The sequence below is a fragment of the Phocoena phocoena genome, chromosome 10 (genome assembly GCF_963924675.1).
Source record: "Phocoena phocoena chromosome 10, mPhoPho1.1, whole genome shotgun sequence".
NCBI lineage: Eukaryota > Metazoa > Chordata > Mammalia > Artiodactyla > Phocoenidae > Phocoena > Phocoena phocoena.
This window is the reverse complement of record NC_089228.1, coordinates 24,869,699-24,881,957: the sequence shown is the minus strand read 5'-3', so window position 1 is coordinate 24,881,957 and position 12,259 is coordinate 24,869,699.

The following is a 12,259-nucleotide window of genomic DNA, read 5'->3' as shown; positions in this document are numbered from 1 at the left end:
CAATGTTTGATTTTACTTTTTACAGAAGAGTTAGTTATATAGAGACTGCAAAATAACCATTGTTTTTTAAAACGTAAAAGAAACCAAAAAAGAAAGACTTGAAAAAAAGAAGATATTCCAAAGTCAGCCTAACAGACTTTGGTTACTTGAGAGATAAATGTAGCATCCTGGAGTGTGGCATGGTGCACGGCGCATGTTACAGGATGAGGTTTGAGGGCACCCACGTGTAGCTCTGCTACACCTGAATAGGTTCTGCCGAACCTCTTTCCAGTTGTGAAACCCTAGGGAAGTCTCTGTTTTCCCTAACTCACAGGGTTATTCTGAGATTTTAAGGACATTGTAACTATAAAGTGCTTTATGGTGTCTGGCACGTAGTGATTACTCAGTGACAGCCATTCATGTTTCTAGAACTTTATAGCACTTGCCCAGCTCTGGAATCTTCTTGTTACCATTGTCCAAAGCCCATTGGCTTCCTTTCTCTTTTTTCCCCTCCCATCATAGAAAGACTTGACTCAATCCTGCCACCAAATTCTAACACTGTTATAAGGTCTAAGGATTTAGCTTCTGAAAAAATAAATCAGTATATACAGTAGTCCCCCTCTATCCACAGCTTTGCTTTACATAGTTTCAGTTACCCATGGTTAACTGCAGTCCAAAAATGTTAAGTGGAAAATTCCAGAAGCAAACAACTCATAGATTTTAAACTGCGTGACATGATGAAATCTCAACCATCCCACTTTGCACCATCAGGCACCAAATCATCCCTTCGTCTAGCACATCTGCCCAGTAGTTACTTAGGAGCCTCTGGGTTAACAGATCAACTGTCCTGGTATCAAAGAGCTTGCATTCAAGTAACCCTTATTTTACTTAATAATAGCCCAGAAGCGTAACAGTAGTGATGTTCACAGTTCAGATGTGCCAAAGAGAAGCCTTAAAATGTTTCCTTTAAGTGAAAAGGTGAAAAAAAAGTGAAAAGTTCTCAACTTAATAAGGAAAGGGAAAAAATCGTATGCTGAGGTTGCTAAGATCTACGGTAAGAACGAATCTCCTGTCCATGAAATTGAGAAGAAGAATGAAGAAATTTGTGCTAGTTTTACTGTTGCACCTTAAACTAAAAGTACGGCCATCTTGCATGATAAGTGCTTAGTAAACATGAAAAAGGCATTAAATATATACAGCAAGATATTTTGAGAGAGACCACATTCACATGACTTTTATTACAGTATATTGCTATAATGGTTCTATTTTATTACTAGTTATTGTTGTTAATCTCTTACTGTGCCTAATTTATAAATTAAACTTTATCACAGATATGAATCTAGGGAAGAAAGTATAGTATATATAGGGTTTGGTACTATCTGTGGTTCCGGGCATCCCCCTCAGATAAGGGGGGACTACTGTACCCTGTTTTATGGAAGCTTAAGGATCAAATTTCTATAAAACAGGCTTACATTTAATGAGAAGTACCTGTGCCATGAATATGTCTTTGTTAATATTTGTTTCTATGGTGAACTGCACTGAACAATAAGTTATTCAGACAAATAACCTGTATCGTGGGGGGAAAAGCTCTCTTTACTTCTTATTAATTCTTGACTCCAAGTGCCCTTTGCACTGCTTGGCTCACCATTAGATCAGAGCAGTTATTATTATTACTGAAACATAAGGTTAACATTTCCATCATCACCGGGGTTAAAATTTGCATACTTCTGCATAATTCCTGTGCACAGCTGCTTATAAGTTTCGTCTTTCATCTTGTTTTGCACAATTCATCTGGAATTTCTTAAAACTGGACTATTCATAATAACAGTCCTTCAGAGGAATGATGAGTTCAATGTTTTAGCAGCATCCTTCACTTAAATAAAAAGCTTCAGAGCCTCTTGAAGACATGAACAGTTTTGACTGAAATGTCTAATGTCAACCACATGGGCTAAAGGATTGCAGGACAAATTTTTTATTGCAATATAAATCTGCTGGAAACAACAACAAAAAAGGTCATCAATCTCTCCCTTACTTTTTGTTGCCATTTTGAAATTACCCTCTTTTCCTTCCTCTCTGCTACTTCCCAAACAAAACCAGGGTATTCAATGTTGTCACAAATTCTATTTGTCAGTGATGTTCCTTTGATAAGCTGTTGAAACTTGTAGGCCAGATGAGAAGAAATCACATAAAAAATCAAGCCATTTGTAAAACTCAAGAGTGACTCAAAGGACCAAATGACTTCCATTTTATAGTGGACTCAAAAGAAATTGGTCAGTAGCTATTATGTGAAATGAAGGAAAGGCAGCACAATAGAAAAGCTTAGAAGGAAGGGCATCTCAAGTTTAGCTTTGACTTTCACTCGATGCATCTCCTTTAGCACAATCACTCAACGTTGCAATAGCCAGGCCTCCTGGTTTCAAGCCACAGAACCCAATGCAATTGGCAAAACAACAGGTAAAAGCAGGGGTAGAGCAAAGCCGCTCACTAGCTCATATAAAAAGTCCAGTCCATTTGTTTCAGGTATGGCTGGATCCAGGTGCTTAAAAGATGTCATCAAGAACATATTTCTCCCTAGCCCCCAGCTCCCTTTTCCTATGGGTTGGCTTTACTCTTAGATGGGCTTTTCACATACTGTGAAAAGATGGTTATCAGCAGTTTTAGCTTATGTCTATCAATTCAGCAATCCCAGTGGAAAGAGACCATTACTTTCTCTGTTGTTTCCATAAAAGTCCCACGGTCTGTGGAGAGACCCTTTGGATCTCAGGCCCAACCCTGAACCAATGAAACATGTAAATTAGCCAGGTCTAGACTATATGCACCACATACCTCCTGGACTGAAATTTAAGAGGGGGTATTTGCTCAAAGGTGAATCAGGACACTGTTCCCAGAAAAAGTGAGGAATGCATGATAAACAGTGGGCAGGCAAAAAAACAATACACTTCCACTCCATCCTCTCTTGGATTTCAAAGTACTCAATAAAATACAGAATTTTGAGCTGATGATGTAAAGCTTTTTACTCTAAGATTCAAACTACAGTATTTTAAAAAATCTTCTGAGGAAGAGATGGCTGAAACCTAATCTCCATTCTCCTCCTCTACTTTTAGTAATTATTTCCCACACTTCCCTGTAGTTAAATGTGGTCATATGACTGGTGAGGTAGTTGCAATTATGGCCTCCAAAGATATTCAGAGCCTAATCCCTGGAACGTGTGAATGTTCCCTTATGTGGTAACAGACTCTTTGCTGATGTGACTGAGTTAAGGGTCTTGAGATGGTGATATCGTCCTGGATTATCCAGGTGGTTCCCAAAGGCAATCACAAGTGTCCTTATAAAACAGAGCCAGAAGGAGACTACATACGGAAGAGGAGAAGGCAATATGACCACGCAGGCAGAGATGTGAGCGATGCAGTCACAGTCAAGGAACACCACCATCACCAGAAGCTGGAAGACGCAAGGAAACTCTCCCCTAGAGCTTCCAGAAGGAGAATGGCCATGTGGGAATCTCGATTGCAGCTCAGTGAAACCGAGAAAGAACTGTGAGAGCATACACTTCTCTTGTTTTAAGCCACTACATTTGCGGTAATGGGTTACAGCAGCTATAGGTAACCAATTTAAGTTCTGGCAAATAAAATATGAGCAGAAAAGGAGGTGTCCAGCTTCCAGCTTGTGCTCTTCAAGGGAAAGGTGCTTTTTTCCTTTTTCTCTCTCTTCTATCCAGTTGGCTGGAATGCAGAAGTGCTGGTGAGCCATCTTGCGCTACCGCTAGTGTGAATATGAGCAACATGCTAGGACTGTAGAGCAACAAGACAGAAGGGGCCTGGGTCACCAATATTTAGCATGCAATCCCAGTTTGAGAGATAAATAAAATTCTGTCTTGTTTAAGCCACTATGCTGGCATATTATGGCTAATCCATATCCTAACAAAACTACCATTTTCGCCTGCCATGAGACTGTACTTCAAAGACTCCCAACTACAGGGAATGTAATTAACCGAGACCCAGAGGCTGCAATCTGAAATCCACCCCCACGCCTGCACCCAGCCCTCACTTCCCACAAGCTCCTCCCACAGTGTAGGTGTGGTAGGGAGGCACTCTCATTTCTGGGAGACTTGAGACTCCTCTAACAGCCAACTGTGACTCAAGGACTCCTCGATGGCTTTGCCAAAACTTCTTAGACAGCACAGACATCTAAAATACTTCCACCCAATCTTCCTCCCCTCTCCCTTCACTTGGGGCAGGTGGTTTCATGATCTGATGGTGCTCCCAACCCTACCAGGTCCTTCCTCCATTTTCTCTCTGAGGTGATTCCCCTAATTAAGCCCCTGCTCATTTAATCCCATCTTGGCATCCGCTTCTCAGACTAACACACCATGTTTTCTCCGAAGTTCAAGAACAATGAGAACCTCTGGCAAAGTAAGAACAAATAGGAAGTAGTAAAAGTATCTTGTCACAAGCATATTTACCCAAGGTAACTCTCCGGGAAAAGAAGCAGACTTGGCTATCTTGCAGTTTACTTTCCTCAAAGAACCTCAAGAACCTCTTGCTAACTTCCAAATTCTCTCCTGCTACTTAGAAATAAATTATGAGGGTAATAGACTTTCCTCTCAAGATTTGGCAAACAGCATATTATTGACTGCAAATAACTGAATGAGAAGTAAAATTTTATCAATTATCTGATTGCCCTGTTTGAATAGCAAACATCAGGATGATTGATGGTAAGCAGATAAAGGATTCAGGATAACTAAATATTTCATCCATCTTTGGCCTGATTGAACCTAGTGTAGGTACAGCCTGTTAGCTCTGAGTTTCTGCATGTTTACATGTTTTTGTCTTGGTGGATTCTAATCACTTGGCCCGGATGTACAAATGTCCATAAAACGTGGAGTCTTGCCTAACTCCCCAGTTACTGTCACTGTTCTATCCCACTTCAGTCTACTGTTTGCACCTTATTAGTTATAACTTACTTCTTTCTGTCTCTGAGATTGTCATACTTATTATTCATTTTAGTAATCCCCTCACTCTTCCTCACGCTTTCCTTGTCTGTCTTCATCACACATTTGCTGAACCGAATTAAATGTGAAAGAGTTGGGAAATAAGGTGCATTAATATTGCTGGAGACTGACATTTCTCCAATAGATTGAGGACGTTCCCCCCAGGGAGTCGGGAACGTCCCTCTAGGAGTGGTTATTGGAATGAGAAAATATGCCATTGAGGGAATCTCAGGGATGGAAATGTCTACTCCTAACAAAGGCTTTGAACACAAAACAGAGCAGAGAAAACTGAAAATGGTGAGTTCTAATACTTCCACATGTGGTATATTTACAACCGTGCCCACTGTGGGAAGACTCTCCAAAGCATGCCTTTTCATTGTTGGGTCTACAGGGCGTGGGCGTGTGTGTGTGCACGCGCACCTGTGCTCTAGGGGAGAGAGTTGTGAAACTCCACTTCTGAAAACTGTTAGATTTCTCCTTTTAAATGATGACAGTGGAGAACTGTTACTGACATAGCTCAGAAGTGAACATTTGTTTAGGGCTCAAAGGTTTTTTTTTTTTTTTAATATTAAAGGAAAATACAATATCTGATCATGGTAATAAGAAAATACTATTAGAAAATTAGTGAATTCTTAGCGTACTGGTATATCAGTTATATTAAACTGGGGGGTAGAAAGCACAGATTCCAATTTCCAGATCTGTGTCTGACATAAACTAACAGTGCAACCTAGGATTAGCCACCTAAACATTCTGTGACCTGGCAACCTTATCCATCCAAATGAAAGAGCTGAACTGTTTCAGAGGTTGAAAACTGGTGGTTTATGAGCCAAGTGCAGCCTAAAGATGTGGGTTGTTTTTGGCTAGTTGAATTAGTTGCGTAACTTTAACTCAAGACATTTTGCCAGAAAAATAATACAATTTCTGGCTTCTTTTGAAAAATCAGAAGATTAACCAACCTCACCCTGTAGTCCCGTATGGCAACCATTGGTTAAAGTCCATATTTTTCAGGTATACCTGACCCACTTCATTCATGTATGCCTGACTACACTTAACAGCTATTTGACTGTGTGACTCCTACACTCCATGACCTCAAAGGGCCTGTCTAGTTCTAAAGGTCTATGAGCCTAGAATATAACTGCAAGTCTAGAAGAAAACAGATATATTCATTGTCAATTGATTTTCAGTAACAGTGTCAAGAAAATTCAAAGGGAAAATAATAGTGCTTTCAACAAATGATGCTGAGACAACTTGATATTCCCATGCAACTAAATGAAGTTAGACCACTTCCTCAATTCACATATAAAAATTAACTCAGAATGGATCACAGACCTAGATATAAGAGATCAAACTATAAAACCATTAGAAAAAAATGTAAGAGAAAATCTTCATGATCTTCGATTAGGCAAAGTTGTCCAAAATAGGACACCAAAAGGTCAAGCGACAAAAGAAAAAAAGATAAGTTGGATTTCATTAAAATTTTTTTAAAAGTTTGTGCTTCAAAGGATACCTAACAAAATAAAAAGACACCCCACAGAACGAGAGAAAATATTTGCAAATCATGTATCTGATAAGGGACCTGTAGATGGAGTACATAAAGGACTGTTACAATGTAATAATAAAATGATGAATAACCCTCTTAGAAAATGAGTACGGGATCTAAATAGGCACATCTCTAAAGATACACAAATCGCCAACGAGCACATGAAAAGATGCTCAATGTTATCAGCCATCAGGGTAATGCAAATAAAATTCACAATGAAATATGACTTCACATCCACTAAAATGACTATAACCAAAATAGTTATTAACGAGGGCTGACAAAGATATGGAGAAATTGGAATCCTCATTCCTGTTGGTAGGAATCTATAATTTTGCACCCACTTTTGAAAACAGTCTCACAGTTCATTGAAAGATTAAATGTAGCACTACCATACACCCAGCAATTCCACTACTAGAAACATACCCAAGAGAACTGACAATATATGTCCACACGAAAACTTGCACATGAATGTTTATAGCAGCATTACTCACTATAGCCAAAAAGTAGAAACAACCAAATGTCCATCCAATGATTGATGGATAAACAAAATGTGGTATGCGGCATGCCATGGAATCTTACTTGGCAATAAAAAGGAATGAAATACAGAAATATGCTACAGCATGGATGGACCATTAGAACAATATGTTGAGTGAAAAAAGCCAGACACAGAAGGCCATATGATAGGGTTCCATTTATATGAAATGTCCAGAATAGATAAATACATAGAACATAAAGTAGATCGATGGTTGACAGGGGTTGGGAGAAGGAGGAATAGAGAGTGACTTTTAATGAATATGGGGTTTCTTTTGGGGGTGATGAAAACGTTGTGAAATTAGATTGTGGTGTTGGTTGTATAACTTTGTGAATATGCTAAAAAACAAAAAACCCCACTAAATTGTATACTTTAGGAGGGTGGATTTTATGGTAAGTGAATTATATCTCAGTTTTTAAAGTAAGTGAGCTTCCAGTAAGATCTAAATCTTTACCTTTATTACCCCTATTAACATTGTCAATACCATGATATTACTTTCCCCAGTCATAGGGTAACCGGTATGAGCTGTCCACCTTAGCCTAAAACACACCAAATTATGGCTAATGGTGAAATAATCTTTCCTTATGAAAGAATAAGACTTGAGTTTCTTCTTTCATAAAAAGGAAACTTTGGGGAAATTTTTTTTAAGGATGTATGTGTTACTTTCTTTTGAAGTTTAAAATTTTTTGTATTTTTCTCCTCAAATAAACATCTTCAGTCTATAGGACCATACGATTTATCTCTCTCCTGTTTGCAGGCTGCTTCTGGGCAGGGAAGATAAATTCCAATCAATGATAAATTGATTCACTTCAGTTTTAACATCCTTTTGTATAATTACCCTGAAACCTATGAGCTCATGGTCTCTTCTGAATTTAAGATCAAGCTGAGGCATCTGGAAAATCGGCAGAACCTACTACAGAGGCTCATTTCAAGACAGTCCCCACATTTCCGCTCTACTACTTAACCATTAGAGGAAAATGGTCAGTTGTCTTGTAATAGGCCTATGAAAGAAATTAATCTCCTACTCAAAGGGGAGGTGTGTAGGCAAGTGAATTATACCATCTCCTCAGTATTCCTCTTCTTGACCAAGCATAAAAGGTAGTAAATTATTTAAAACAGTATCCAACCAATTTGGGAAAAATTCAGGCATTAAAGATGAAAACATGTTTGCCCTTAGAAAGAGGTCTCATATGGAAGGGACAGTGAATAAAGACAGTGTGCACACTTAATGAGAAGTGGCAAAAAATATCTTATTTTCTAACGTGGCTCTTGTTTGAATCAGTTGGACTAAAATAAGTACAGATTCTCTTCCTTGACAGAAAGTTTTCCTCTGTTTAGAAAAACACCTTTATGAGTCTCCTTAACTCCCCTGGCCTAGATAACCACCATCTGGTAAGAGAAGAATAAAGATGATTTACGTAATAAAGTAAAAACAATTCCTTAAAAAAGTAATTTCCCCAATGGCAAGAGATGTCTTGCGATCTAACCCTCCCTCCTATTCTACTCTGCTGTGTTAATTAACCTGTCCTCTAAGGAAGGCATTAAACAGACTCCCTAACCCACTGGCTTCCAACTACATTGTGCCAAGAGGTAACTGCCAACGACTGGAGAGTGAAGGAGAGTGAGCGCAGGGTGTTTATGCCTCAGGCTCTCTCTGTGCTGGGCCTCTGGCCCGCAGAAACTAGGCAACTCTTTCCCACAGAGGGCCTCCTGCCTCAACGCTGCAAAGACTGCTTCTCTGCCCTTGGCCTTCAGGCCTAAGAGTTAGGAACAGCTCCCCACTGTTGACAGCCACAGAATGCTTCAACACACAGTCAGCTCTGCTGTAAGCAACATATGTGTTCTTGGAAATCATCCTGCAATACAAAATTGTACAACGAAAAACATGGCGCTTATGGGAAAACGGGGTTAGAGGCGCACACACCAACAACTAGTATCTATGACATTTCAAAAAGAGAGGAACCTAATAAAAACAGTTGCCGGTGTTACACTTGTCACATGATTAAGAGATATATAAATACAATAAATATTGCATTTTACCTTGAACAAGACCCTGAAGTTTGCTGGTAGAAGTAAGCTTCACAAGAGTTGCAGCTTGTGAGCTACTGGGAAGCGGCATCAGGAGGCTTATCTGAAAGGGGAACAGAAAATTGTCGCACCAGGTAAGGATGGTGTGGTACATAACAACGTGGTCAGCTGAGGTGGGCAGAGGGTGTTTGGGGGAGGGATGTGCATTTAGTAGGTTCCTACACTGCTTGGTTCAACTGGATGCAGATTTCTGTGTTCACCTAACCTTTCTCATGGATGAAATCACACAAAAGCAAGTGCTAAAACTAGGCTCAAATTGTTCCCAAATATGTCAATGGCATTGCACAAAACTGAATATTCAGAACAACTGCCATAACAGAACTGACGGTGCATAGTTTATTTTCCTATACCTGGCCTATGACCTTATAAATAATAGTCCCTTTACTACATTCTTCTCAATGACCTCATCTAATTATGAATTATGTCCTCTCCTGTTGTAACACCTAGAGAGAGTTGTGAGAGGCAGTCTGGGGACAAGCGTTCTGGAAATACAGTAGGAGTTCAGAAACAATAAGAAATTGCTATTGGAAGTAGTTGCCAAGGAACTTTGAAAGATAGTGATGTGTCTTAATGGAATTCCGGTTGCATCATGTTCTTTAGGATCTTATAGTCCCCACCACAGCCTGCACTGCCTCAGCCTCAGTTATATGCAACAGTTCTGTATTAGTGGGGTTTTGGGGAAAGAAAGGAGAAAGTGATGTATGGGGCATGAAGATGGTCAGGAAGCACAGGGGTCACAATTGCCAAGAAAAAAACAGGAAAGGCACAAAGCCCTTTCCCCAGAATCAACTTTTGAAAGGCACCATCCACCATCAGTTAGGGTTAGGGAGTCCCTGTCCTGCTGCTATGCATGTACCTCTGCTGGGGCTATGTGGCTGGCAGAGAACTGGACTCTACATACAAGAAAAGTGAATATGGTTTTTACTTCTACATTTCCCCCCCGCCAAAAGCTTCTCAATATTTTCCATTTCAAAGACACTTGTTCTGCAAGTAACAAAAATACAGAAATAAAAATCCTCAATAATTCTTCCCTCAACACATCCTTTTATTTTTTTACCTGAGTAAATATAACATAAATATAACCTAGTCTTTGCCCAACAGTATTACATTAGCCATAGAAGCACACCCCTACGAAGGGATTATTAATCCTCAAAAAAAACCTTGGCAGAATTTGATGAAAGCTGAAATGTATTTTCACAGATGGCTGTGCTACATTGTATTTGATTTGAAAAATATTCAACCAAGCAATACCCCATTTTCTGTTTCATTCCCTGAAAGCAATTATTACATGAAAAGGTAGACAGGCAGGACACAGTTAACAAACAAAGACTAAAGAGTTGTCATCAGCTTAGAAATGTTCTGGAAAATAAATGAGGGCCACTTGCCAATAATGTGACTATGAAATACAGAAATGAAAAATCTATATTGCAAACGTACACACATACTTCTACCCCACATCACAGTTTGATGAAGCAAGAGATAAACGGCCCAACACTGATTGTTTTTACAGGAATATGAGAACCCTCCAAAGAAGAGAAACAGAATGTCTCTCCATTCACATAAAAAGCAAATTACAGATGGAGCGGGGGGGGGGGGGGGGGAATTCACTACTCTCAGAGCAAGATTCAATTAAAAAAATGTGTCTGGCTTCGACAGGGCAAATTCCAGGCATAGGGTATTTTCATAGAAGTTGGTTTTAAAGGACAGATTTGAGTGCTACAAAAGCCTATGGAACTTTTCACGGCTTGTCATAATTTCTCTGTAATACTAAACAAGGATTTCCGGCTCCTTAGCTCATATTTTTTCCCCTAACTGATCCTACAAGGCGGCGTTATGCTTTTGACAGTGTATTTCCTCTCTGAAAATCACACTGAATAATAGCTGCATGGTAAATATTACATAAGTCATACTGCCTTACCGTGTTGCAAACCCTAACATATAGTGCTTTACCAAGGATTGCGTGTGTCTATGCGTGTATGAATATACTTGGTTAAACAGCAGATGAAACTACGGAAGGAAGACCAGAGGCAGCTCATCCTGTCCCGTGCAGAGCTCCAAGGACGGCACAAATGGCATTATTGAAACAGAAGGCAATTCTAACCCTGGGACATCCATTTCCATCTTCAGAAGCCTGAGGCAAGAGCCGTTGTCTTTGTGTTGTTCAAAGGCTGAAGCCAACACAAAGAACCTCTGAAAGTCACAGGATTTTTGAGCCAAATTTCTATACACGTTCCCTCCGCCTTGTCACCCTTCATCCACTTTGTACAGAGTATCATTAAGGGTTTCTAGACATCAAGTTCTGGATCTTGTTATAATGCTCAGAATTGCTGTCAGCGGACAGGAAAAGAGCTCCAATCATCCAACTGTGAATAAATACACCCATTTGAGTGTTATCAAGCTTTCCATTTGTCTTATCATTTCATTCTTCAATTGACATTTTGACCCTTGGAAAACCAAAGGAGGCGTTTCTTCAGTGCTTTACCCTCGACCTCAGAGCCGCATGGCCTTTATTCTCTGTCCCCTTTCGCCCTTTGGAGATAATTGCCTACATTCGGGTGCCTATATTACATATGTTTCAACCTGTTCTCCAAACATTAACTGTTTGGGATTAAAATAGTTTCTAAGAAGCATTTTCAGCCTCTCCTTGAACTCCTGCCAGTCTATGGCTCTGCACAGAAAGGAAAATGCCGAGCATTAACAACAAAACGGGGATTAGTCAGAAGGAGATAATAAATAGCACATTACTGCATGTGGCAGAACGGAAAAAAAAAACAACTTTTTTGTATTTTAGTGGTTTAACCATGATGACCATTTGAGGTCTTAGTAAAGGTAATAGGAACACAGTCCTGTGTCAGGAAGTAAGAAAAGATTGGAGAGAAGCTTTACCACGGAAATCATATTAGGTCATTGACATTGTTTACACAACCAGATTAAGAGTCCATTCCAGTATTCTCGAAAGGCATTATTTGCAGTGCAAATATTAATCGAAGTAATAAATGATGTACTAAATCATAATAAGGAAGATGACAAAGCTAAGAGTTGGACTGAGGTCTGCAGGATCCAGTTCTCTTAATATTATGCTAATAAAGGGGTGGGGCAAACACGAACCAGACCTTTGTCAGAGTCTCTG